Genomic DNA, 26,929 nt, shown 5'->3' with positions numbered 1-26,929 from the left:
ACACAGGAGAAAGCAACAACAAGCATCATCATCAACAATAACGAAGAAAGATTTTTTAAATGTCCTATTGACCCACATTGTAATATGTTTTTTTTTGAATAACAGTTTTTAGCATGTCGTTTTACATTTTTCTTTGCTTTCTGATCATTCATTCATTCATTTCAATCGACAATCGACAATCGACAATCATCGGATTGAGGAAAATCATCAAATAAAACTGGTTGAAACTTGTAAAACACAATATTATTACTTTGCTTTTCCTCCTCCTCAAACAAACAAAACAATAGTAATTTGAAAATATGAAAATTAAATTAAAAAAATCCATCTTTTTCGTTAAGTTTTTTTCGCTTTTCGTTGATGATTTATCTTTTTAATTTGCATACAATTATCCTGATGATTAAAAAAAACAAAAGAATGTCAAAAATGATAAGATTTGATGATTTTATCAACTTTTTTGTTTTCTGTGATTTTTCACACATGTCATATATTCGAAACACAATAGCTATTCTTTCTTTTTCGTTATCAAAATGTAGGATTTTTTTGTTCTTCACATTTTATCTCAAAGATAATAAGATGGATGCATAGGAAAAATCTGTTATGAGTAAAATTATTCATAGCTAGTTTGTTTCAAATTCGTTGACCTTTGTTGTTTGGGGGAAAAAAATGATGAAATTTTTTTGTAATCTCTGTTATCTTTTTTTGTTTCTTCTTCTGTCCACCATAAATATCCTATGGTTGTTTAATCAAAAAAAAAAAAAATTTATCAAAAATTTTTTGAAAAAATTATTCCAATAGACAAGCTGTCGCCATCTTTCGCCGATCAAAGCAAACACGAAAAAGTTTAAGATTCTAAATCACTAGATGTCAGTACGGGGATCAACCAAAAAACAAAAAATCAATTTTCCAAAAATTCATAATTTCATTCCCAAAATCAATAAGATATATAATAAAAAACACTGATAATAACGTTTGTTACACACAAACGCAATGTAAATTTAGCCGAATAAAAAAAAATTAGCATTTCCGCATATTTTTTTTTGCCTCCAATAAATGAATATTTGCTGAATTTTCATTTCACAAAGGCAACGTATTTTTTGTGATTTTATTACATTTTCTCTCTTTTTTTCCTTTCAAATTCAAATTCATTTTCAAATTCTAGATTTCAAATAATTCCATAACATTTTGAAACACATAAATGATTTACATGAATGAAACTATGAAGAGGAAAAACAAACAAACATACGATTATAATGGGGAAATCAAATAACATAAACTTTGTTTTTTCTGCTGAAAAGAAACTGAAAACTGAAATATTTTTTTTGAACAAAAAAAACGATAATAATAATAATGTTTACATAACGAAAAACTGCTTAGTGTTTTGCTGTGTTGAATGTCTATGAATGGAATCACCATATAGCAATGTGATGAATAAAATCTAAAAAAGCCAAATGATACAAATGGGGGAAGAGAGAACGAAACGAAACGAAAATCCCCCAATATATATTAATAATAAAAACATTTTAAGTTTTTTGTTGTTGTTGTTCAAATTCAATTGATTTCACCATTATCATTGATGTGAAACAAACACAAAAAAAAACGATTTATTTGTATTTGTATTTTGTATTTATATACAAAATACAAAAAACAAACATAGAAAAAAAAATGTACCGAATAATAATAAAAAACAGTTAAATAAATTTCAATTTGATGAAATTTTTTTCTTTGGTACAAAATTCTTAATGAATATTTAATGAACAGAGAGAAAAAAACATGGAAATTTTTTGATTTTGATTGAAAAACTTTGTGGAATGAATTTTTCGTTTCGTTTCGTATTCATTCATTCAACAAACAAACAAAATCGCAATTATCATTTCATATTGGAATTTCAAATTTTTCATTCATTCATTTTACAATTGACATTGATCAGTTATGAAAAACGAAAAATGAAATGAAAATCCTTTTTTCATTAATCACACTCATCATCATCATCATTAAAGAAAGAAAAAAGAGGGTTAAATTGGATTCATTCATTCATTCATTTCATTTCTGACCAATGTCCACTATACTTTTTGTGAAAAAAATATATAAAAAACTTTTTTTTTCATTTTAATATTCATCGTTATTATCATCATCATCATCATCAACAGCGTTATTCAACGAAAAGAAAATGAATATCTAAATATGCACATTTTAATAGCTTGGAATCAAGAAATGAGCGAAAAATGATTGATGATTGGTTTAATGAAAACCTAGATTTATATGGAAAGCAAGAGAGAAGGCAACGGAATGAAACGAAAAAAAAAAATTGTTTATATTGGTTGATCTTGTTGCAACAATGAATGAATGAAGTGAAAATCTGCGATGAAAATGTTTTTTAATCGCAATAAAAAAAAGTGATGGCCATTATAAATGAATATGTGTGCAATGTCATTATTATCATTTTAATAATAATAATGAAAAAAAATCTATAAAGAAAATAGATTATTATCAATCTTTCTTTCTTTCTCTTTTTTTAATTTACAAATGTAAATTTCTTATTATTATTTTGGGTTTTCAGTTTGTTGTTAAACGAATAATAGTAAAAATAATTATCAAAATTGATTAACATCAATGTTGATAATTATAATCATAATCATTATCGTAGTCGTTGTTGTTGTTTATAAATGAAAATCATTATCATTGTGTTACAACTGATGATAAAATCAAATAATTTTAAATAGCAAAAATAGCAAAATAGAGAGAGAGAAGAGAAGAGAAATCTTGATTTGAATTGAATTAATTGATAATGATCACGATTTTTTTTAGTTGTTGTAATATTTTTATAACAAAACAGCAGAAGAAAGAAACATTTTTAAAAATACATTTTTTTTAAGAAGAAAAAAAAATTACAATCAAATATCATCAATGTGGAAACAAAAACAAACAATTTTTTTTTTGATATCAAATTAAGTAACTGAAATTTTTTTTCCACTTTAAATCATTCAAAACAATCATTTTTCAAACGCAAAAAAAAATCTCTTATTTTACCCAAAAATTCACTCAACCTATCTACTTATAATCAATTTCTTTTTCTCTCAAATAAACGAAGAATTTCAATCTTTGCTTGTTTTTTCAATCGTTCAAAAAAAGAAAAGAAAATACACACATTCTTTCTCAATTCACTCACACTCTATATAGATAGATAGTGAAGACGAAAAAAGAAAAGAAAAGAAAAAAATCTTTATTGAATCGTGCCAATTTCATTACATAAATACATACACACATTGAACATACATTGAACTGAACGGGATCGGTTGAATGATTATGATTATTATTATTTTTATATCATCATATCTCTTCACTATCTCTTTACTATACCAGATACATACATACATACATCTAACAATTCATTCATTCATTTATTATCATCATCATCATGATTATTATGTTCATACATCTCGATCATCATCATCATCATCATGATAATGATTATTATTTGGATTTTTTTTTTCATTATTATTATTATTATGATGATTAATAATAATAATAATAATAATAATAATTCGTATTTAATATTAAAACTCTCTCTCTCTCTCTCTCTCTCTCTCTCTCTCTCTCTCTCTCTCTCTCTCTCTCTCTCTCTCTCTCTCTTCGACGAATGAAAAAAAAACTGTATATGAACAATTAATCATCGTCAACATTTTTTTGTTTTTGTTTTTGTTTAGTAAATTTCGTTGTGTGTGTGTGTGTACAATAATAATTATTATCTTTGTAAATGTTTTTTATTATTTATAAAAAAAAAAAGAAAGAAAAAGTATGGTATGTTGAGGAGAGAGCAAAAGAAATATCATTAATATTTTTTTTTTCATTCAAGCAAACATTGTTTTTTCTCTATCTCTTTTTTTTCATTTCAAGTATTTCGTTTATTAATCAAATTGGAAAATTTTTTCTTTATTTTCAAATCTTTTTTAACCGTTATGTTTAGGCAAAATGAAAAAACAAACATGCGCAATTACAATACGCAATTACTGATCATATTATAATTAAAAATGATGATGATGATGTTATCTTACAATATTGCAATTCAAAAAACTGAAAAAAATTATAATTTCATCATCAAAAACTGCAGGATAAATATCAAAAAAAAATGATCACAGAAGAAAAAAAGAGAAAAGTTTTTAACAAATTAAAATTAATGATTAGAGATCATACATCAGAGATGATGTTTAATCAGAAAAAATTCAGAAAAATTCTGTGATTCATCACATTTTTGAATTTTCAAAAAAGTCTACTTTACTAAAAATGGAAATTTATTCATATTTGAAAAATTCATTTTTGAAAAAATTCATCATGAAAAGGGTCAAGGATTTCAGTTGAATCAACCGAACAATATTGTATTACAATTTTAGTAACTTTATTTATTGAACGAATATGAAAAGAGTTAATTAGATATTATAATGATGTTTGAAAAAAAGATCTGTATTACATAATCGATGTTATTTTTTTCTTTGATTTTTAAAATAAAAAAATTTCAAAAAAAATTTTACAAAACAAAAACGAAAAACAAACATTGTTGGCCTCATTATTTCGACAAAATAAGAAACAAAAAACGATTATTAGGATGATAGTATCTTTTAGGGTTAAAAAGTTTTCAACCAATTTTTTCTTCTCCTCCTCCTCCTCCAAATCTGAATTGGTTAATCTTAACCAAAATGATAATCAAGAAGAAAACAAAAACTTGAAACAATTAATCTTTTCCATAAACAAAAAACGAATGAATTTTTAAGTTTTTTTTTCTGCAAACCCGTATGTTATTCAATAGGAAAAGATAGGAATTTTTTTTCATAACAAAAACAAACAAGACAAGAGACTAGCTGAAAGAATGTATGGAAAGAAAAAAAAACATGAATTTTTCTTTCTAATAAAAAAAAAGATGCCCGAGGACAATAGGATTGAATAATAGTTTCGTTACTTCGTCATCGTCATCATTATTATTCGTGAAAATAATCTCTGTTTATGTTTTGGGATATAATATTTTGTTACCAACAAAACAACAACCGACCATCTCGAGAGAAAAAAACGATGAGAAATTTTTTCTTTTCTGCCTTAAATATTCGTTATCTCAAATATATTTTTTCTTCAAAGTTTATTTTTTTTTGAATAATAAATGAATGCTGTGTGTATGAAAAAAAGACAAAACAACGAAAAACGAAAAAACTGGATAGATAAAATGAATGATAATGACAATAATGATGTTGATGTTGATAATAATCATAATATAATGATGATGATGATGAACTGAAAATAATGAATATTAAAATGAAATGAAATGAAAAATACGAAGAAATAAACGAAATGCGAAGATAAAAATGGAAACAAAACGAAACGAAAAATATCCTTCGAAAAAAAGAATGATGATGATGATAATAAGACAAAGATGGATGAAAATTGATAAAAAATTTTCCTATATTTTTTCTTTGAACAAAAAAAGACAAATATTACTTGTAAAAAGTAATATCGTCGTTTACTATAAAAATACCTTTTTTTTAAAAAATTTCTTAAAATACACAAAACAAAATATTCATCATATTTTTTGGATACATCCATCATTTATTTATTTATTAATCAGATTTTCTCTGTTTCTTTCATTTCGTTTAGTTTTTGTTTCATTTGAATGGTAATTGAATGACATTTTGTTGTTGTTGTTGTTTATCATTGAATAAATTCATTGATAATTCTTTTTCTGTTTGTTTGTTTGTTGAAGAATTTAGCAAATCGAATGAAACAAACAAACAAACAGCAGTGTTTTGGCCATCAAACATTATCCATTAACAGAAATGATTATTATTATTGATTAATCATCTTATCAAATCAAATCGAATAATGATTATTTGTTCGTTGTTCGTTGTTTTGTTGTTTAATTCTATTGAATTTTAATGATTTTTATAAAAAAAATCTCATTATTAAGAAGTATAAAAAAATCTAGTTACACACAGGCACTGTTCTAAATTTATTATGAAAGAAGCAAAATGCAAAAAATGTTCAATTTCCAATGAATTCAAACAAACAAGCTAAAAATGAAAAAAAAAATCAATAACCTTGAATTATTGAAATATAGTGTGTGTGTGTGTCCATATAATTATCATTTTTCTCAGGAAAAGGTTTAAAGTTTTTTTTTTGTTTGTTGCATCTTAACAACAACAACAGCATTCTACCGGTTGTTGTTGTTGTTTTTGTAAAAATTGAACAATTTTGTTTTTTTTCATTGGAATTTGATAACTTTCTTCAGTTTTTGGATCGATAAAAGATTGATTTTTTCTTTGTTGTTCTTGTTCCCGAAAAGTGTTAATCAATCTTGTCCGAAATCCGAAATTCAAAAAATCTGAAACAAATATTCACTGTTTCCGTTTATTGATTTGATTTTTCCGAAGGAAAATCAAGAAAAATCAATTTGATTCGGAAACCAGAAATCGAAAATCTCTATTAATGATAATCAAAGAAAAGGAGAAAAAATGAAATTCAATTAATCATATCATCGAAGAAAAACATAATCAATAAAATTGCAACGAGAAGAACAAAAAAAAATGTGTTAATTGAAAATGTGTGTGTGCGTGTGTTTATCAATTAAAAACAAACGAATGAAACACATTCAAACGACCAAAAATGGAATTGAAAACGAATCAATTGAGTTGGTTTTTTTTTGTTTGTTGGGAAAATTCATTTTTTCGAAAAAGATTCATTTGCATGAAACAACAACAACAAAATATGAACATATTTGGTTTTTTTAATCCTTTCTTCATCAACAGAACACACTTAATCCACATCCAATACAGAAAGCAAAACTAAACTAAAATACAGAAGCCATTTTCTGAAACAAACAAATCTTTGCGCAGTGATTAAGCCAAAAACGAACGAAACAAAAACAAATTATCTTTTTTTTCTACACAACCAAAAATTCATTATATATTCATCATTATCCGAGAAGAAGAAGAAGAAGAAGCTATTGTTGTTGTTGTTGTTGTTATTATCAAATGTGAATTGGATAATTTTAGACGATTATTTACAAACCTTGATGATGATTATAATGATGATTATGATTTAGAAGCTGCAAATGGAAAAAAATTATTGATAAAAACAAATTGAAATTGGAAATGATTGAAAAAAGGTTTTTTCTTTCCAAAACGATTCTTATCTGGAAATTCAAAAGAATTTTTTATTTTTATGATTTTCAATGAAAAACATCATTATCATTATCATCATCAGGCAGCCTGATTTGAAAACAAAAATTCAAAATCAGGATTCAAAAAGAGAATCTGAAAATTGTTTTTTTTCCTTTTTTTTCGTTACCAATTAGATCATCATTAACAACAACATTTAGGCCGAATCAATTTGCTTTTCTGTTTTGCTGTTTTGCATCCGTATCCGTATGAGAAAAAAAATCGGAAAATCGTAAAAAAGAAACAAAAAAAAAAAACGACGATAACAAACTGTATTTTCAATCACATTCTTTTCTCTTGTTTTTTATTTATTTTTATTTCAATATTTTTCTGTTTCTTTTGTTTGGTAATATGTTTTCATTCATTCAAACAAACAATGAAAAACTTTGAAAATAATAAAAAAAAGATTGAATGTTGAAAAACAAAAATAATGATCGAAACGAAACAAAACAAAATTCAAAAGAGAAAAAGAGAGAAAAAAAGATCGATATCTATCTATTCATTCATTTGGATGCTTAGTATTTTCATTATCATTCTCATAGAAAATAAAAATGGGTAATATTCTCTTCATCTCTATATACCTAGATTGTATTAGTTTTTTTTCTGCTTTGTTACATGATAATAATCTTATAGTAATGTTTGATGATGATGCTATTCCTCTATTCTTCTGTTTTTTTTTCTCGATTTCAAAGTTAAATTATAAACAATAAACAATGATAATAAAATACTAAAAACTACAATGATGATAATAATAAGCGAAAAGCGGATATTATCATTTTATTATCATCATTATCATCGTTATATAACGTTGTAAAAAATTGTTTATATTATTGATTTTTATCTATTCATTCATTCATATAATAAATTTGTTTGTTTTTTGTTTTGTTTTGAATCAAAAATAAACGAAAGAAAGACTGATAAAAAACAAAATAGTAATAAATAACTATGAGGATGATGGAAGAAAAGCTAAATAAAAAAAAATTCAAAAATGACATAAATTTTTCAATGTAAAAAACAGGTTTGCTTGAAATTCATTGAAAAAAAAAATTCATCTGATTCAACGAAAAACTGAACAAAACAGAGTGAGAACAGAATGGAAAGATTCAAGGAAAACCAGAAAATAATATAGACATTTTCTTCTAGTCTTTGCAAAATGAAAAAATCATAATTATTTACCCCAAGAAGCAAAGAAGAGATGTGTGAATCAAAATTGATGCGGATAATTGATGATGATGAACACAATCGAAAACATCGTTTTTCTTTTTCTCTCGGTAACTAATGAAACCTAAAAAAACCGAATATGAAGCAAAAAAAAAAAATCCATTTAAATATTCAAGATCGATTCAATTTAATGGTGTTTCTTCGTCATTTTTTTCACTGATTTTTATCGATTAAAACCTGCAATGAAAATTCTACGGTCGAAAAATTCTTTGGAATGTAAATTCTTTGATTTTTCAAATCTCATTTCTATATCCACATTCAGATCTCATCACATCATATTTTCTTTCTCTTCGGGTTTGAATAGCCGAATATAATGGGACCAACAACAACAACAACAACAACAAAAAGTAATATACATTTGTGATTCGAAATCTCGGTTAGTAAAAAAAAAAAAAAGATTTTGAAAATCGAATCGAATCGAAAAAGAAAAGGAAAAAAACAGATAGATAATATTATTGAATTTGGAGAAGGGAAAAAAAAGAAAAAAGTCAGATTTTTTCTCTCATTGATTTCAAAGATTATTCAGAAATGAAATGAGAAAAAAAACCAAAAAAAGAAAGAATCGAATGAAGTTTTTTTTCGTTGTTTGGTTCGGTTGATATCCAAAATACCGAAAAGAAAAGAAAAAATCGAACGAATGAAAGAAGAAAAAACGAACGAATCTTGTCTTGCTTGAATGAAGAAAATATATTATTTTATGTATGTATGTTTTTCATCATCATTTGTTTGCTTCATTTCATTCATTGGATTTTTTTCGATTATTATCAAACAGAAATTCATCATTTTCTTTTCTCTACTAAAGACTCAAAGATTATATAATGGAGAAAATGCATCTTAAAAAACGAAATCTAAAACTAAAACAAACAAACACTGGCCGGCCATTTCTACGATGGTAATAATAATTTTTTTTATTATTCAAACATACACTGTATAATATATGAATGTTATGTAATGTTTTGTTTTCGGGCAAATTGAATGAATGAATGAATGGAGAGGGAAAAATAATAATGAAAAAACTTTAGACAAAATAATAAACGAAAAAAAAACTAATAATAAAAACAACAACAACAACAACAGCAACAACAACAAATTAATCGGAGCATGAAATGTTGTTGTTGTTGCTTTTGGAAAACAACAACAACAACAACAAATGTGTATTATATCATCATTATTATTTGATCATCATCATCATCATCATTGATGATTACTTTGTAATGTTATATAATAATAATAATCGAAAGAAGAAGAAAAAAATTGAAAAGAAAAAGTTTATTTTTCTTTCTTTCTTTCGTCTTGTCTTACTACTATCAACCAAACGAAATATTAGTATTTAGTTACCAAATTGTTTTTTTTTTCATTAATGAAAAACAAAAAACAAAATAATGGGGTAATATTTAACCAAATTTGATTTTCATCATCATTCAAGAGCGAGAAAAAAAAGAGAGGGAAAGAAAAAATTGAAAAAGAAAATTATTTTCTTGTTCATTTCATTCCATTACATTTTTATTTTTATTATTATTATTATAATGGATTCCCACATCATCATCATCATCATCATCATCATTTTTTCTTAAAAAAAAACTTTTCATTATTTTGCTTTAAAAAGTTTCGTTCTTTCTTTCTCTCATCGATTGCGATCGATTGTTCAAAACGAAACGAAACAAACAAACTACGAACCGAAAGAAACTTTACGAAAAACGTTTTTCTCTCGCCTTCTTCACCACCATCCTTCCATCCACAAACATACCAAAGTTATTATTATTTTTCATTATTTTCTTTTCGTTCTTGGTAATATGAATGCTAAAAAACTGGGAGAGAGAGAAACTAGTATGGTGGAAGGGAAAAAACGAAAGAAAAGAAAATTTGAAATTTAAAATTCAATTGAATTCAATTTTGGCTGCTATTTGGAAATCTCTTTCTCTCTCTCTCTCTCTCTCTCTCTCTCTCTCTCTCTCCTTTTTCATTTTTTTTAAATAACAAAAAAGAAGAAAAGAAGAAAAAAAATGAATGTTCGTGAATGTAACGAAAATTGAATTCAATTGAATTGAATCAAAATTTTTTTATAGCGAAAGAAAGAAAAACAGAGAAAAATCTAAATTGACATAAGAAGTATAGAAAAGAAAAGAAAAATATGATTATTGAATGAGCGAAAAGCTTTTATCATCTTTATTATTATGATTTTGATTGTTTTGCTTACTTGCTTGCTTGCTTGGTGTTTACTTTTTTTCAAAGAACCATTGTTTTTCATATTTTGATTTTAATATTTGATTAAGTTTTTTGTTGAAAATGAGAATTGTTGTTGGTTAGTTGTTGTTTTGGAAAGATTCTTGATGGAAAGAGAGAAACAATTGTGATAAAATAATGATTTTTAAACATCGATCGATCGATCGATCGATCGATTTGTTTAGTAAATTACATAGGCAGAGACAAAACATATTTTTCAAAATCAATCAATCAATCATTTGTTTGCTTCAGGAATTGATGTGAAATTTAGTTAAGAAAAAAATGGGAAATGATTGAAGAGAAGAGAAGTAAAGGGTTAGAAAATTTTGAAAAAAATGATTGAATTATTGCGACGAAAAATACCCACACAAACATTTGACATTTTCAGAAAGAAAAAATTCTCAAAAAGCTTTTTCGGAATTCAGTCAATTTTTCAATGGAATTTCTTCTTCAATAAAGTTTTCTTGTTCTGTTTTTTTTCCATCATGTTCCGCATTCAATTCATGAGAATTTATCGGTCATCATCATCATCATCATTATTAACATTTCTTGATCAACAATGTTTACAATGTTGTTGTTGTTGATAATGTTCTAGGCATCAGTAATTACTAGGCCAAAAGAAAAGAAAAAAAGTTTTTCATCATCATTCGGTTTGTTTGTTTTGGTTTATTATGATTACTTTCGTCGCTGTATAATTTGGTAGAGAAGAACAAAAAAACAGAAAAAACTTTTATGTCAATTTGATGGAATAACAAACAAATGAAGAAAATGTTTCAAACCTGGGAAAAAAGAATTTTAAATAAGAATTTTAAACATCTTTTTTGTTGTTCAAATTTCAAAAATGATTTCGAACAGAAGAAATTCGAATGTTAGGTTAGAGGACGCCACTTGTTTGTTTTTTTTTTGTCTTCTGCACAAAAAGAAGAGAATTCGTTCACACATTTCAATACTACTACTTTTGTTTTTTTTTTCATTCAAATCAATCTCGTAGTAGCAGCTCTATTGAACAAAAGAGAATGGATTCGAAAATAATGTTGATATATTTCAAATTTACATTCGACCATGCTTCTATCTCAAAAAAAAAAGTATCAGCAGTGGTAGTAGTAGATGCGAAAAGAGAAGAAGAAGAAGAAGAAGAAAAAACATGTTCAGAGTTACCAAAAGCCAAACATAATTTGCCTGTTGTTATCGGCGGACGTCGATAAACATACAGCCATTCTGCCCATTTCTAAATAGCGACGAAACAAAAAAAAAATTAAAAAAGCGCGATTCAAAAATCAAAACAAACGAAACAAATCGACGACAATTTGATTAGACAAAAAAAAAAATCAAATTTCCTTTTTCCGTTTTTTGATAAAAAAAAATTGAAATTTTATTGCCTGTGCTTGGTTTGGTTTGTTTGTCGATCATCAAGTGAATGAATCAAAACATCTTGATCAGAATATTCTTTATGAATGATGCAATTTTGTTTATGATTTAGTGATTTGTTATTTTTGACTACAGAGTTTATTCCACAAATCTGTCAATCTGTTAATCAAATTTGAGAAACAACAACAAATCATCACGTGTGTTTCATAATTGTTTTTGTCAATTTTCATCATCATTTTTCGTTTTTTTCAATCCAATTATCATCACCATCGACGTTAATCTTCTTCTGTGTTTTGTGTGTTTTGGTTGTTTGGTTGGTTGGTTGTTTTTCGTTGATTTGATTTGATTAAAAAACATCATCATATTCATAATTGAATTAATTTTGTTCGGCTGGGGTTAATCCTCATTGAAAGTGTGTTCTCTCTCTCTTCGTCTATTCTCTGTGTGTGTTTGCAGGTGCATTTGTTTTTTGTTTCCACTAGAAAATTCAATCAATCAATATCGATTTGTTATTGATTTTGTTCTCGTTTGTCGCTTGATTTTGTCCCCAAAACGAAAACTAAACATCAAATCTTTTTTCGTCATTTGACAAACGAAGAAAAGAAGAATGTAAGTTATCATTTTGTTTTTTCCGTTTGTTGTTGTTGGTTTTAATTAACACCAAACATCATTAACACCTTTCTTTCTTTTCATCCATTATTTTCTTCATTCATTAAATTTTTTTCTTCTTCCCTTTTAAACATTCTACATTAATCTCTTTCAATGGACAAAGAAAAAAAAATTCTGATTCTTCTTTTTCATCATCAAGCAATGATGATAGTGATGATGGTTGCATGTTTATTGTTCATTAATCTTTGTTTTCTGTGTGTGTGTTTGTGTTTGCCGGCAAACATTTTGATTTTTGGGTTAAACAAAGAAAAACCCATAGAATTTTTTCGGACATAGATAAAGGCACCACCAAAAAATGACATTAAACAAGAATTTTGCTTTTATTTCATTTCATTTTTGATATTTTATATCAAAAATGTTGTTGGTTGTTTGCTTGTTTTTTGTGTCTGAAAAACCACCACCATTGCATGTGAATGTGAATGAATAATGAATATCCGTTTCGTTTCATTCATTCATTTTTGTTGTTGTTGTTGATTGTCCTTCATTCATTCATTCATTCATGTTTTGTTTTGAATTTTGATTTCATGTTTTGTTTGTTTGTCAAAATAGGGGAAAGGAATTTGTTATTTTCTCATTCATTTTCTGATTTGATTTGATTCAAATTCGAAATGAATTTTTCATTTTTTCAAAAAAATGTTTAAAAATCATGATAAACATCATCGTTTTTGACGTTTTTTCATTTGACAATTTCGTTGTTTGTTTGTTGTCGTCGTTTACATGTGATTGCATAATCATAATAGCAAAAAAAAACAAACAAACAAGTTAATCTTGTTTCTGTCAAAATTTTGGTGGAATATCGTAGAATTAAAAATTTTTCCTATAAGCAAAAATGAAACAAAATGTTTTTTTTTTGGCGATTTTGGTTTTGGCGATTTTCTTCTCGTGAGATTAGTGAGATTGACTGAAGAAAAAAACCAAAAAAAAAGAAAGAAAAATTTCCAAATCCAATTAAGATGAGAAATATTCTGGTAAACATTATCATTATCATCATCATCATTTGTTAATGAAAGATTATCGGTTACCGATGGAACACGAAGAGATTGATCGATTCAATGTTTCATCATCATTATTATGAAATGAAAATGAAATCATAATTTCAATGTTAATAATTGATGAATTGGCTCATCAATCTTGATTTTTGTGTTATTGATCATCATCATTATCAATCGATTTGATTTGATTTGATTGATTGATTGATCACTCGTTCATTCATTCATTCAGTTGTTGTTGTTATTTAGATTTAGATTTTTTCTTTTCTGTCACATGACTTTTGTTTTTGTATTTTGTGCTTTTTTCTATTAGATAAAATTCAAAATCTCATTATAGATTTTGTTGTTGTTGTTGTTGTTTTGCTGAAATTAATTAAATCTTTTGTCTTATCATCGTAAACATTGGTTATAAAAAAAATTCAAAAAACAAAAATGATGAAATAAGCAGAAAAAACATTATTCACAAAAATTTGAATTTTTTTTTAATCCCAAAATAATTGATGTGCCTGTGTGTGTCTCTATGTGTTAAACATTTTTTCTTCAATGTTTTTTTTCGCATTTATAATTTCTTCATTCACTGAATTTATTAACGAAAAAAAAATGAATAATTTTTTTATATGAAAAGAAAAAAGAATTACCATTTTAATGAAAATTGTAAAAAAACAACTTTTCTCTCTCTCTCTCTCTCCCAATAATTAATTGTTATGTTACAAAAAAAATTATTATAATGATAATAACCCTGTGTTTATAATAATAATTATTGTTATAAAAATTTTATAGGATTTTTTTCCCTCTCTTGCTTTTGATATTTAAATGAAGAAAATGTTAATGTTTTTTTTTACTTCTTCGTTAATGTTTTCGTTGTTGATTATAATCATCAAAATTTAGATTCAAAATGGCGTTTTTGTTTTGTTTTGTTTGTTTGTTTGTTTTATTACCCAAACAAATTGAATTGAAATTTTGAAAAAAAGTGATGAAAATGCAAAAAGTTGTTTGTTTTGTTTTTTATGATTTTATTTTGAATTTTGCAAAAATTGTTTGTCCTAAAAAAAAAGAACAGAGAGATTATTTTTGGGAAATTTTTCGGAAAGAAAGAGAGAAAAAAAAATCTCACCATTTTTGTTTGCTGTGAATATTTTCCAAAAATAGATTTTGCTTCAAAAGACGTAAATTATCACAGAAACATCGTATCACGTTTGGTTGTTGATTATGTTGTTGTTGTTGTTTTGGCCAATTTTTTTTTTGTTTGAAAATAAACATCGTTTTTCGTTTTTCGTTGTTGCATGTTTTCTTTATTTCGTTTACCTGAGAAAAAACGTTTTGATGATAATAATTTATTATCCTTATCATTTTCTTCATTTTATTTCAATGTAATCATTCTGGATATTTCCGGTGATTAATTTTGTTTTCACTCGCAATAATGCACGTTCGGTCCTTTGAAGCCAAATTTAAGCGGCATCATTATTTCCCTTTTTGTTTCATTATTTTATAATTACATTAATTAACATAATTTAAAAGTTTCAAACAAACAAAAAAAATTAATTTTCACATAGCGTGTGTGTGTGTGTTTGCTTTTTCTCTAATTATTTTTTAATTTATTTAAATTTTTTATAAAAGTTTTTTCAAGGTTGTTTGTGATTGATTGTTACAACGTTGTAAAATTGGAAAATTAAAAAAAAAATCAAGTCTTTTGTTTTAATTTCATTCAAAAGTTATTATTAATAACACCAGAGAGAATATTTACAACAAAAAAAGATTATCGAATGAACAATTTTGCAAATTGAAATGATAAAATTTCAAGATAAAAAATGATTCTTTTTTTCAGTAAAACAATGATGATGATGATTAATCGATAATCGATAAACTTGATTCTATTGACTCGAATATTTGTGAAAAAAGATCCTGATTATCATCCGCATCATCATCATCTTCATAGAAAATTGTTATTGAGAAAAAAAATTGGATTTTCATTTTGACATCCATTCATCTTCGTCGTCGTCGTAGTCGTCGATGATAATTAATCATCTTTTTTTTCGATTAAATTGAAAAAAAAAGATGATTTCAATCGATTGTGTGTCTTTCATTGATTCTATCTACATTGGGAAAAAATTCTCTGTTTGTTTGTTTAGTTTTGGTTGTAAAACATTCCATTTGTTTGGTTGTTTACAAATGTTTTTTTTCACTGTCGAAATGAAATTCCAATTTCAAAATTGTCAATTTTTCAATTTTTGAAAAATGAAAAATTCTTTGAATATTTTTTTTTCTACATTTCGGTGAAAAAAAGATAAACATTTTCTGATAACAACAATCGACAATGTTATCTATTGAATAAACATATTTATAGAAGTGGAAAATTTGATTTTCTCTTGTCGTCGTCGTCGTTTGACGACAAAATTTAATTTTGATCGAAAGAAAAAGAAAAAATTAATTAAATTTTGATTGAAAATTGATTGTTATCGGTGCAGCAGCAGCAGCAACCGGAATGGAAAAAAAATATTCATAATCGAAATGAAAAACTTTCCCGTAAATTTCAATTTTTTTAAAATTTGATTTCATTCCCGGGAAATTTCCTTTAAAGTTTATTTAATTTCTTTTTTCGTTTTTTTTCGGCCATTTCGATTCTCAGAAGAATAAAATCGGACATCAATTTTATTATTATGACTTTAGGTCATTTTCATTTCCTTTCATTTTTTCATTGGCTATTTTATTTGGGAAAATAATGAAGAAAAAATGAGAAATTTTCTCGGCAACAACATCATTAAAATTTTCGAAAACATTTTTTTTTGTAAAATTCTTATTTATCATCAGTCGAGGAGCTTTAAATTTTTTTTTTATTGAAATTTTTCAAAAAAAAACAACTTATTATTATTATTATTCCAGCATGTCGTTGTCAAGTTATTTGTGAAATCCGATTTGGATGTTTTTTTTTCAGTTTTTCTTCCACCACCACCAACATCATTTCATTTTTTTCCAACAGAATACTTTCAAGATATAAATTTGTTTTGCCCCATAATAAAAAAAAACAGACTTTAATTTATTGCTATAAGCTTTTGCATCTTTCGTTTTCCAGCAAAAAAAAAAAGAAGTGATAAAAATCTTTTTTGAAAGAAAAGAATAAAAAATAAATAATCATTCTGTTGTTGTTGTTTAGCTATTCTTTTCAACAACAACAACAACCAGTAAAACAACAACAAGATTTGGTGAAAGCTTTCCTCGATGAATTGTTGTTGTTGTTGTTGTTGTTATTGTTTTAAAACATTCAACTTAATAATTTATTGTTGTTTGTTTCGCTGGAAAATTGCATTAGAAATTTTCTCTCTCTTGCTGGGCTTTAACAAAATTGAATTATAATGTCTTTTGAAAAAAATGATGATAAAATGGTAACGTCATTTGTGTATTTATCATATGGTTTTCCGAGATAATTTGATTTTTTTGTTTTGTTTTCTGATTTAAATTCCTCAATTTATCATTTTGGATTCTTTTCTGGAAATTATCTGGGAAAAAAAGGGAAGAAAAACTTTTCCCAAAAACTTCGTAAAAAAAACTCGTTTTATATTCGTCGATAGTCAATTTTCCAATTTAACTTGAAATTTTTTAAACTCGTTTTTTGTTTTCATTAGATTTTTTTTCTTCTAATACTTTTATCCATTCATGTTCCAAAAAAAACAACAACAACAACACTATTTTCTTTGCTAAAATGTTACGATTTCCTATATTCAAATGTTTTTCCATTGAAATAGCGGTGTTAAACAGTTATTTCGTTATACAATCATCAACTCTTTTTTCTTACAAAGTTTGAAATAAAGAAATTTTTTCTTTGCTTTGCTTTTTTTTCGTCCATTGAAATTCATAATGAAAATATCAGTCAACGAACGCAACGTGTTTTCCATTCATTCATATTTCATTGGAATTTTTTTTGAAAATTTTTCGCTTGAAATGAAATGAAAAAATCATTTTTTTTACTTGATAAATGTCTCTCTGGATTTGACATAAAAAATTTCGATCGAATAAAAAAAAATTGTCAACAAGTTTGGGATTTTTTCTGTTTGTTTCTTATCAATCGATAGCTTCCGGTCAATAGTTTCTCTTCTTTGTTCAGGGGTTTTTTTCAAATTCAAATTGGAAAAATCAAAAAAAAACCAACTGCGCATGCTTGATATTTTTATGATGTTACTTTTTTTCAAAAAAAAAAAAAAAAATATGTAATGATGATGATGATGATGTTTTTTACATTCAAAAAAAAATTATTACATCATCATTATAATGTATGTTTTCTGTCTTGTCTTGTCTTGTATTTTTACTAAATGCAATTTTATTGTAATTATTATATTTCTCTTTTAATGTTATCGTTATCGTTGATAATGATAATGATAAACATCTATTCATAATGCACACAGAGATGGATAGCGAGAGAGATAATGTTCATTGATATCTTTGAAACATACATACATTTATAGAGCCACCATTATCATCATCATTATTATCATTAAAGCAATGATGATGATAATGATAATGATGATAATTATTCATTAATGTATGAAATGAAATGAAAATATATCTTTCTATTTTTTTCCGATTTATGTAATTGAAACAAGTAAAAATAATGAAATAAAAAATAACATTGTCATTATCATTATTATCCATCATCATTGCAAGAGAGAGAGAGAGAGAGAGAGAGAGAGAGAGAGAGAGAGAGAGAAATGTTATTATCATTAGATGATGATGATGATTATGTAATCAAAAAAAACAAAAAAATTTTCAAATGAATCAAATCGATTTATATTATTTTTGCAAAACAATCGATAAATCGATATATCGTTTGTTGTTTTATTTCTCTCTTATTCCCCCATCACTTTTTTCGAATCTATTCCTTTCTTCTTCTTTGTTTTTGTTGAAATCCTATTTATATTTAACAATTTAAATATAAATTTTTTTATTATTATTAATATTAATGATGAAAACAAAAACAAAAACAGAAACAGAAAACAAAAAACTAATTATTATTGATAATAATTATGATTATAATAATAATAATAATGATTATTATGATGATAAAATTATCATTATCATCATCATCATCAAACAACACATTTAATGGATTTCATTTTCATTTTCATTCATTCAGTTGTTTTCTCTTGTTGTTGTTTTAGTTATAAAAAAACAAAACAAAAATATAGTCATCAAATGATGATGATGATGACATACGAATTGAAATTATCATAACATTCTTGACGTTTTTTTTCTCTTTGTATTATAATAATAATTTATAATTAACGCCAAATTTTCGATTCTACAAAATTGGAATATATAGTTTGTTTGTTTGTTTGTTAATTATTTTTGCTATTCACGTAGTTGATGAAATTCCAATTTTTTTTGATGATGATGATGTTTGATTTGAAATTAGAAAAAATCCTATTTTCAATCATTTAGAAATGCAAATTAATTTGATTTTAATGAAAAACAAAAAAATGATTGTATCTCGTGATAGTAGTAGAAAGTGACTAAATTAATCATTTCTTTGGGAATTTAGTTGATTTCTACCTCATAACATCATACAATTGAAAAAATGTTTGTAATTTCAAAATAATTTCAAAGAATGAATGATTAGAAAATTAAACAAAACAAAAAACATTCATTGAAAATAATCTTTTTCTGTGTGCTAAATAACAAAATAACTAAAATAAAACTAAACAAAATAAAAAACTATTACTATTATTATTATTGTTTCCAAAAAATAGTAGTAATAGTAGATACCGGAAAACATGAACGAATGAATGAACGAAATATTGTTGTTTGTTTGTTTGTTTGTTTGGTTATTGTCATCCATAATCATTATCATTATTATTATTATTATTTTGATTATATACAATAATAACAACAACAACAACAACTAAAAAAAAACAATCTCATTCTACAATTTTTCCTACTACTAAATATTTTATATATTCAGTTGTTGTTGTTATTATCATTACAATTTCTCTCTCTCTCTCTCTCTCTCTCTCTCGTCTAGATATGTTATCATTATCATTATTTTTCATCATCAATTTATTCTTCTTTTTCTTCAATTCAATTCGTTCATTCATTTTTTTCCTTTGTTGTTGTTGTTGTTGTTGTTGTTGTTCATAGAAAAATACAAAATAATAATAATGATTATTATTCTTTCGAAAATATATAAATTTAGCAATTCAAAGTTTTCAAATAGAATAACAATATTATTATACAATATACAAACAAACCAAACCAAACACAATATATATAGTGTGTGTGTGTGTGTGTGTTTTGCTTTGATTTTGTTCGTTGTTATTGTTATATTACAAGAACAACAACAAAAAAACTTGTAAACAACAACAACAACATAGCAGATAGATATCATCATTATTATCATAACAGAAATTTTTTTTTTTTACATTTTTTTTACAGATTCATTTCGATATCAAAGAATGATGATGATGAGATGAGAAGAGAATTTTTCCATTTCAATTCTATCATCATCATTGAATTGAATGAATTTTGATGAATATTTTGTTTGCTTCAGTTTTTTTCCTGCTTTGGTTGTTCAATTTTCGTTTTTTTTTCATTTTTTTTCTTCCACAGTATCCATTATTTATTATTATTGATAAAAATGTGTTTCATTTCTATTCATTTTTATTTTCATTACATTTTCGGATATTATATTACAACCAAAACTATATAGTGTTTGTGTTTATTATTATTTTTGATAATAGTAAGTAAGTTTATACCGAAATGTTATTGTTGTTGTTGTTGTTGTTGGATGTGTCATTATTTTAATGATGATTTTGTTGTTGTTGTTGTTGTATTGCTTATTTTCAAAGCTTTTTTTCAAAATATTTTCCATTATTATTTACCCGATGAATGAAATGAAATGAATGAAAAACCATCATCATCATCATCATGATGAACATTTTCGGTTTCACAACATATGTTCACAATTGAATTGTAAATTCAATTCATTTTCTCTCTCTCTCTCTCTCTCTCTCTCTCTCTCTCTCTCTCTCTCTCTCTCTCTCTCTCTCTCTCTCTCTCTCTCTCTCTCTCTCTCTCTCTCTCTCTTTGATGATGATGATGAAAATAATGTTTTGAAAATAGGATTTTTTTTTCGTTTGCTATATGATAAAAAACTATTTGCTATTAGCATAATTGCATTGTTGTTGTTATTGTTATTGTTATGTATTTTTTTTTCTTTCTTTTACTTTTAAAATGAAAAAAAAAAATCTTTTCATGTCCGTTATTTATTTATTTTATTTTCTCTCTGTGTTTGTTTGTTGTTTGTTGTATCAATTTGAATAATATCAACAACAAAAAAAGAAAAGAAAAAGAGTTGCGCATGTCAAACACAGTAGCAAACAAATTCATTTTTTGTTTGATTCGATTATTTTGATTGATTTGATTTTCGCGCTCGCGCGCGCGCCCGTTTGTTTTGAAAAATACAATCATCATTTACATATTTCATTTGATTTTCTGTCTGAAACAACTTCTTTTGTTCAAATCAACAAAAAAAATTTCAAATTCAGAGATTTTTTTCCCGTATTTTTTCCGTTTGAATAAATTTCTATTTTGATTTGATTTGAATTTTTGTTTGTTTGTTTGTTGACAAAAAAAAGTTGAAAACAAAAAATCAGTCAGTCAGTCATTAACAGCGCGAAGGGAGAGAAAATGGTTTAAAAAATAAGCAATTTTCGCAAATTGTTGACATATTTTCTGTTTTTGGAATGTTTTTTTTTCTCTACAGCAGCAGAAAAATGAATGAATGAAAATGCAATTTTCCTTGATTGCCCTGATTGATGTTTTGATATTTTTTTTTTTTTTTGTTTCGGCAAAATTTGTTTTTTTCGTCTGATGATAATGATGATGATGATTGTTATTTATAATTTTAGATTTTTTAAATTTGTTCTTTTTTTGCATAAAAATCATTATAATAATCATAGTTATTATCATTATTATTTATGCTCAATTCGGTTGACATTAATTTTGTTTTGAAAAAAATTCAAATCAGAAAATGGATGAAGGGAAACTGAATGAATGGGGAAAAATGTAACGTTATGTAACACGAATGTGTGGAATACAAGACCAATTTTGTATACAGAATTTACACAAAGTTTTTTTTTGTGTGTGGAAATCAGGAAAAACAAACACCTTTTTTGACAGACAAATTCCAAAATTAAACAAACAAACAAACATCTAATGTTTGTTTGTGTTTGAACAAAACAAAACAAAACAAACTAAAAATTCATTTTTACTTCAATGAAAACAGAAAAATAACGATTCTTTTTTCATTGTAAAAAACGAAAAGAAATGAAAAAAAAAGTAACCAAAACAAAACAAAAAACAAAACTAATATGGGAATAAATGTTTCAAATAAGAAGTAAGCGAAAAAAGCGAAATTTTGTTGTTGTTATTATCATTAACATTATAGATTTTCTATTTATATTTTCATCATCATCATCAAAGTAAACATTTACACCATTATCTTCATCATCATCATTATTATTATCGTCGTTATTATTATGATTCAATTTGAAATGAGAATTCAAATTGAATTGAATTGAATGCTTCAATGATTCTTATTACTTCGTTTTTCGTCTTTGTCGTCGTTGTTTTCGTTTTTTTTCTCGTTGTTTTTCGTTGTTTTTGTTTTCATTTTTTCCTATTTTCCTATTTTACTTTATTCAACTTTCATATGAAATGAGAAAAATGATATTTTCAGATTGAATTTGATTGAAAAAAAAATTGTTGTTTACGCTTGCGCCGTTTCAAAAACTGGAAATATTCTACAATGAAAAAAAAAGACTTTTTTTTTAATTTCGACAATGTAAATGTATTCCAACAAACACACACAATATGTTTTCATATGAAAAAAACTTTTTTTGTTTTTCGTTATTGAAAGGCGGTCCAACAACAGAAAAAGAAAAAACGATCCAGAAAACCATTAAACAAAACAAAAGAAGGAAAAAATATTGTGCAAATTTTCATTCATTCATTTCATTTTCATTTGCATCGAGAGAAATGAGAAATGAAAAAATCGTTTTTTGCTTTTTCTTTTTATCAAAATTGGATTAAATTTCTTTTGGCTTTTTCATTATGATTTTCTTTCGTTTCTTTCGCTTAACATAGTTTTTTCTTCGTTTCTTCGAGAGAGAACGAGAAGAAACGAAGTTGTTATTATTCAATGCTCTATATATCCATTGATGTTGTTGTTGTTTTTTTTCTTGATTTTTGAATATATAAAAATTCTAAATTTAAACTTTTTTTTGCTCATTCTGTAACCGACTATATGATTTTCTCCTTCAATGATTATGATGATGATGATGATGATGGTGTTTTATATTTTCCATCGAATGAATTTTGGATGAAAAAAAAATATAAAAGTTTTTTCTTTTGAAAAAATGCAAAAAAGGAGAGAGAGAGAGAGAGTGAGTGAATAGCCAACAATGGAACTTTGAAAAATTTTTTTTAAAGAGTTTTCAATGGGTAGTGGCAGAATTGAGGGAGAGAAGAACATCATTTTATTGTATTTTTATTATTAAGTTTTTTTTTCAATTTCATTCAAAATTCCCATTAATTCAGGATTCTCTATTTGCTTGTTTGTTTGTTTCGTTGGAAATGAGAGAAATGTGTGTGTGTGTGTGTAATTGAAAATGTTTCCAATAGAAAAAAATAACCATTTCACATTGAATATTTATCTTTTCGCTCTCTCTCTCTCTCTCTCTCTCTCTGCGTGTTTCTAAAGCTTGGATTTTTGTTTGTTTCAAATTTTATCAAACAGAAAAACAACAGCAACCAAACCGAATGCAATTGAATTAACTATTTTAATTCGATTGAATTAAAATGAAAATTTTTGCAATTTTCCAAAATCGACTTTAATCAATTTTGAAAAAAGAAGAAGAAAAAAAAGTATTCAAGTGGGCGAGAGAGAGAGAGAATGTGAAAAACATTTTTGGATTATCATTTTAGATGTTTGTTGTTTTCTGTTTTGTTTGTTTGTTTGTTTTCAGTGTTTGAAGCATCTTCTTATTATTCTGTTGTTGTTGAAACTTTTTTTAAAATTCAAACTTTTTCGTTTGTTTTTTCTTCCGAAAACAAGTTTTTCGACCTAGAATTTTGAATTGAAAAAAAGTTTTTTTAATTAAAAAAAACAACGAAATTTCCATACTGAAATTCTTTTTATTCAAAACTTCCAATGATTGAAACCGAAAGCATGTTTTTTCTTCAAAATTCCACCACTATCTATCGATGAACAACAAAATGATTGATTTTGATTGGATTTTTTGTCTGAAAATCCAAAAAAAAAGAAAGAAAGAAAACTACTCTTGCCGATTCAAATGTTTATTGGTTGATGGATTGATTCCAAACATAAAATTTATTTATGTTTTTTTTGTCCCCAATCAAAATCGATTTTCTTCTGTTGCAAAATCTCAAACTTGCACACCGTGCCTTGCATTCACCATCGATATAGTTACATTCAAAAAAATTGTTTCTGTTTCTGAACAGCCGAAATCGATCAATCGATCGATCGATCGATTGATTTGAAAAATTATCTAATGGTGTTTCCCAACAGGAGAAATCAAAAACACTTGAAAAACTGAAGAGAGAGAGAGAGAACCAAATAATGATGAAAATTGAATATTCAAAAATTGGAAAATTTAAAATTGAAAATTGAAAAAAAATTATTTAAACATTAAGCGTTTATGAATGAATGCCGAAAAATGAATAGAAAACTGAATTGAATAGAAAATGCAAAATGTGTGTTTGTTTCACGTTCCAGGAACGTAGATATTTGGGAAAATGATAATTTTTTATCTAAGTGTTTTTGGTGTGTGTGAGAGTATCTGCACATGTGGATACAATTTTGCAAAATTTTCATTTTCATCATCATCAATTTATCGTTGTTTTTCACCGAAATAAATATTTTTTTGTTTTGTTTTTTGTTTTTGTTTATGATGATTCGAATTATACAACAGTTTTTTCATTCGATTCGATTCAAAATTAATTTTTTGGAGAATTTTCATAAATGCTATCTGTGTATATCTGGTATGCTCTATCTGTGTGTATTTTTTCTTATGTGAATCATAACCGATGTTATTCGAATGAAGAAAATGGGGAATCTTTCGTTCGTTTTCCATCTACATCGTCGTCGTTGTTATTATTTTTTTTCATTGAAAAGGAACGTTATTTATTCAGTCAGTTTTTTTTCATTCAGGTTTCAATGGAAATACACAATGATTACACAATGTGCAAAAAAAGAAAGAAAAAATGGATACACAAACAAACAAACCAAAAAGGAAAGGACAATGTTTTTCCTATACATTTTTTCGTTAGTTCGTTCGTTCGTTTGAACAACAACAAATATTATTCATTTTGCAAATAAAATTATGCATATTTTTTCCCATTAAAAAATTTTTTAAAATAAATTTCATTTTCTCTCACTCAGTGTCTGTCGGTGCACTCTATTTTTATTCAGTTTTTTTTCTTGTTGAAAATTCATTTTCCATTTCTTCCCACTCGAATGATTGCTTTTTATGAAAATAATTTAATTTCTTGAAAAAGAAAAATGTTGAAAAAGAAAAGTTTTTTTTTCTTCAAATTTTAATGAAATTCAACGAGAAAAAATAAACATAATTTGCTTCGGGTCAACAAAGGATAATTACGATATTTATGAATGAAAATGAAAGAGTTATGATCAATCAATATTCTTATTATGAAAATGTAAATAATTTTGATAAAAGAATTTGATGATGATTCTGTCGTTTTTTTTCTCGTTAATTATTGTTTGTTTGTTTGTTTTTTGTCATCGATCATTGATTATTGATTTGCCGATCGAATTGAAAAATTGTTTTTTTTTGTGTTTATCGATTTGACGATTCGATTGATTGATTGAACAAAACAAAACAAAAGAATGGAAAATTCAATTCGAATGATGACGACATTCGTCGGTTGAAATCGATTCGGTTATCGATCGGGAGAAAATCGATATTTCTCCAATTCACAATTTTTGGACTGAAATGAAATGAAAAAGATCAATATCTTTTTTGTTATTAATTGAATTTGCGATATATATTATTTTGAGAGAAAGGCAAAAACAAAAAAAAACCAATTTGACGATTGATCATTTTCGATAATTATTACTTTTGTTGTTGTTGTTATTAATTTCATCTAAAACAACAACAACAAAAACATTCATTTTTTTCATTAATTTTTCATTATTACAAATATCATCATCATTGAATTCTTTAATTTGATTGTCGAAAAAAAATTTGAAAATTCTCTGTAATAACGAGAAAAAAAATTCCCAAAATTCAACAACAACATTGTTATTTTTCCAATTATAATTATCCCCAGTTTAACCCCCTTTCATTTTTGTTTTGTTCCCCCCATTCTTTTTCTAACCTTTTGATTATTCATCATCATCATCATCAATATTTAATGATATGAAAAATAATAATAATAATAATTTCATTCTAAAAATATCCATGTTTTTTTTTCTCTCGTTTTTTGTTTTTGATCCAAATTTTCCAATATAGATAAATTTACGTCATTTCAATCGAAATTCATTCTACAATTTTTTTCTTGTTGTTGTTGATTTATCCAAAACAACAACAACAACAACAGGGTGAGGCATCTGAACTTGGCAAATTAAGTAAGTTGAAAAATATATATGTTTTTTGTTCTTGTTGTTGTTTTCCTTGTTGTTGTTGTTAATCCCTGATGAATAAATTATTGAAAAAGTTGAGAAAAAAGAAAAATTGAATAATTTGTTTTTCCCTGTATGAAAACTTCAATGAAAAAAACAAAATTCTTTAATTTCATCATTGGATCGATCGATTGATCGATTCACGAAAATTTCTTTCAACCAAATGAATTGTGAAATACACTTGGCATTTCGTTCATTTCAATTCTCCACAATTATATACGCTTACCCGGGTAAATAAAAATGAAATTATTTCGGTAATACACAGAGCACACGAACAAAAAAGAAACCTTTACCATAAAGTGTGAAATTTTATTTTTATTTTTCTTTCCACTAAACTCGTGACTTTTCTGTTTGTTTGTTTGAAGTTTTTTGTCTTGTTATTGATTTTTTGATTTGTTAAAAAAATGAAAATGAACCGAGAAGAAAAAGTTTTTTTTTCAAAAAAAAGTAAAATTATAAAATTCGGTTTGAATGGAAGAAAAAAGCCTGGAAAAGTGAAAAACCTGGAAAAAAAAGTTTTGCCACAACAAACAATTAATGTTGATTGTTGTTGT

The 26,929-nt window shown here is 25.5% G+C and overlaps 1 protein-coding gene and 1 long non-coding RNA gene across 5 annotated transcripts in view; one reads left to right on the top strand and one right to left on the bottom strand.

The window, feature by feature from the left end:
* Window positions 1-535: 535 nt before the first annotated feature.
* LOC142645789 (uncharacterized) lies at window positions 536-11,467 on the bottom strand. Of its 2 annotated transcripts, none has more exons than XR_012846848.1 (3): window positions 11,420-11,467; window positions 10,615-11,327; window positions 536-729 (listed from the first exon to the last, which is right to left on the bottom strand). It is a non-coding gene; the product is annotated as an uncharacterized LOC142645789 (long non-coding RNA). The 2 variants fall into 2 exon arrangements; XR_012846847.1 differs by lacking the exon at window positions 536-729 and adding an exon at window positions 9,958-10,241.
* Window positions 11,468-11,804: 337 nt separating this feature from the next.
* The window catches only part of LOC113790262 (uncharacterized), a 30,283-nt gene continuing 15,158 nt past the window's right edge, over window positions 11,805-26,929 (top strand). For 2 of the 3 annotated variants that reach the window (XM_075823062.1, XM_075823059.1), the window contains exons 1-2: window positions 11,805-12,617; window positions 26,206-26,321. The gene's annotated coding sequence lies outside the window, so the exon portion shown is untranslated. The remainder of the gene's footprint in view (window positions 12,618-26,205; window positions 26,322-26,929) is intronic. The other variant, XM_075823061.1, reaches the window with a different exon arrangement.

This window comes from Dermatophagoides pteronyssinus, unplaced genomic scaffold (genome assembly GCF_027571235.1).
Source record: "Dermatophagoides pteronyssinus isolate colony J.1.1.1.1 unplaced genomic scaffold, Derpt_VIB-CSIC_2022.12 sq0022, whole genome shotgun sequence".
NCBI classification, from domain to species: domain Eukaryota; kingdom Metazoa; phylum Arthropoda; class Arachnida; order Sarcoptiformes; family Pyroglyphidae; genus Dermatophagoides; species Dermatophagoides pteronyssinus.
This window is presented reverse-complemented; position numbering and strand designations above follow the sequence as displayed.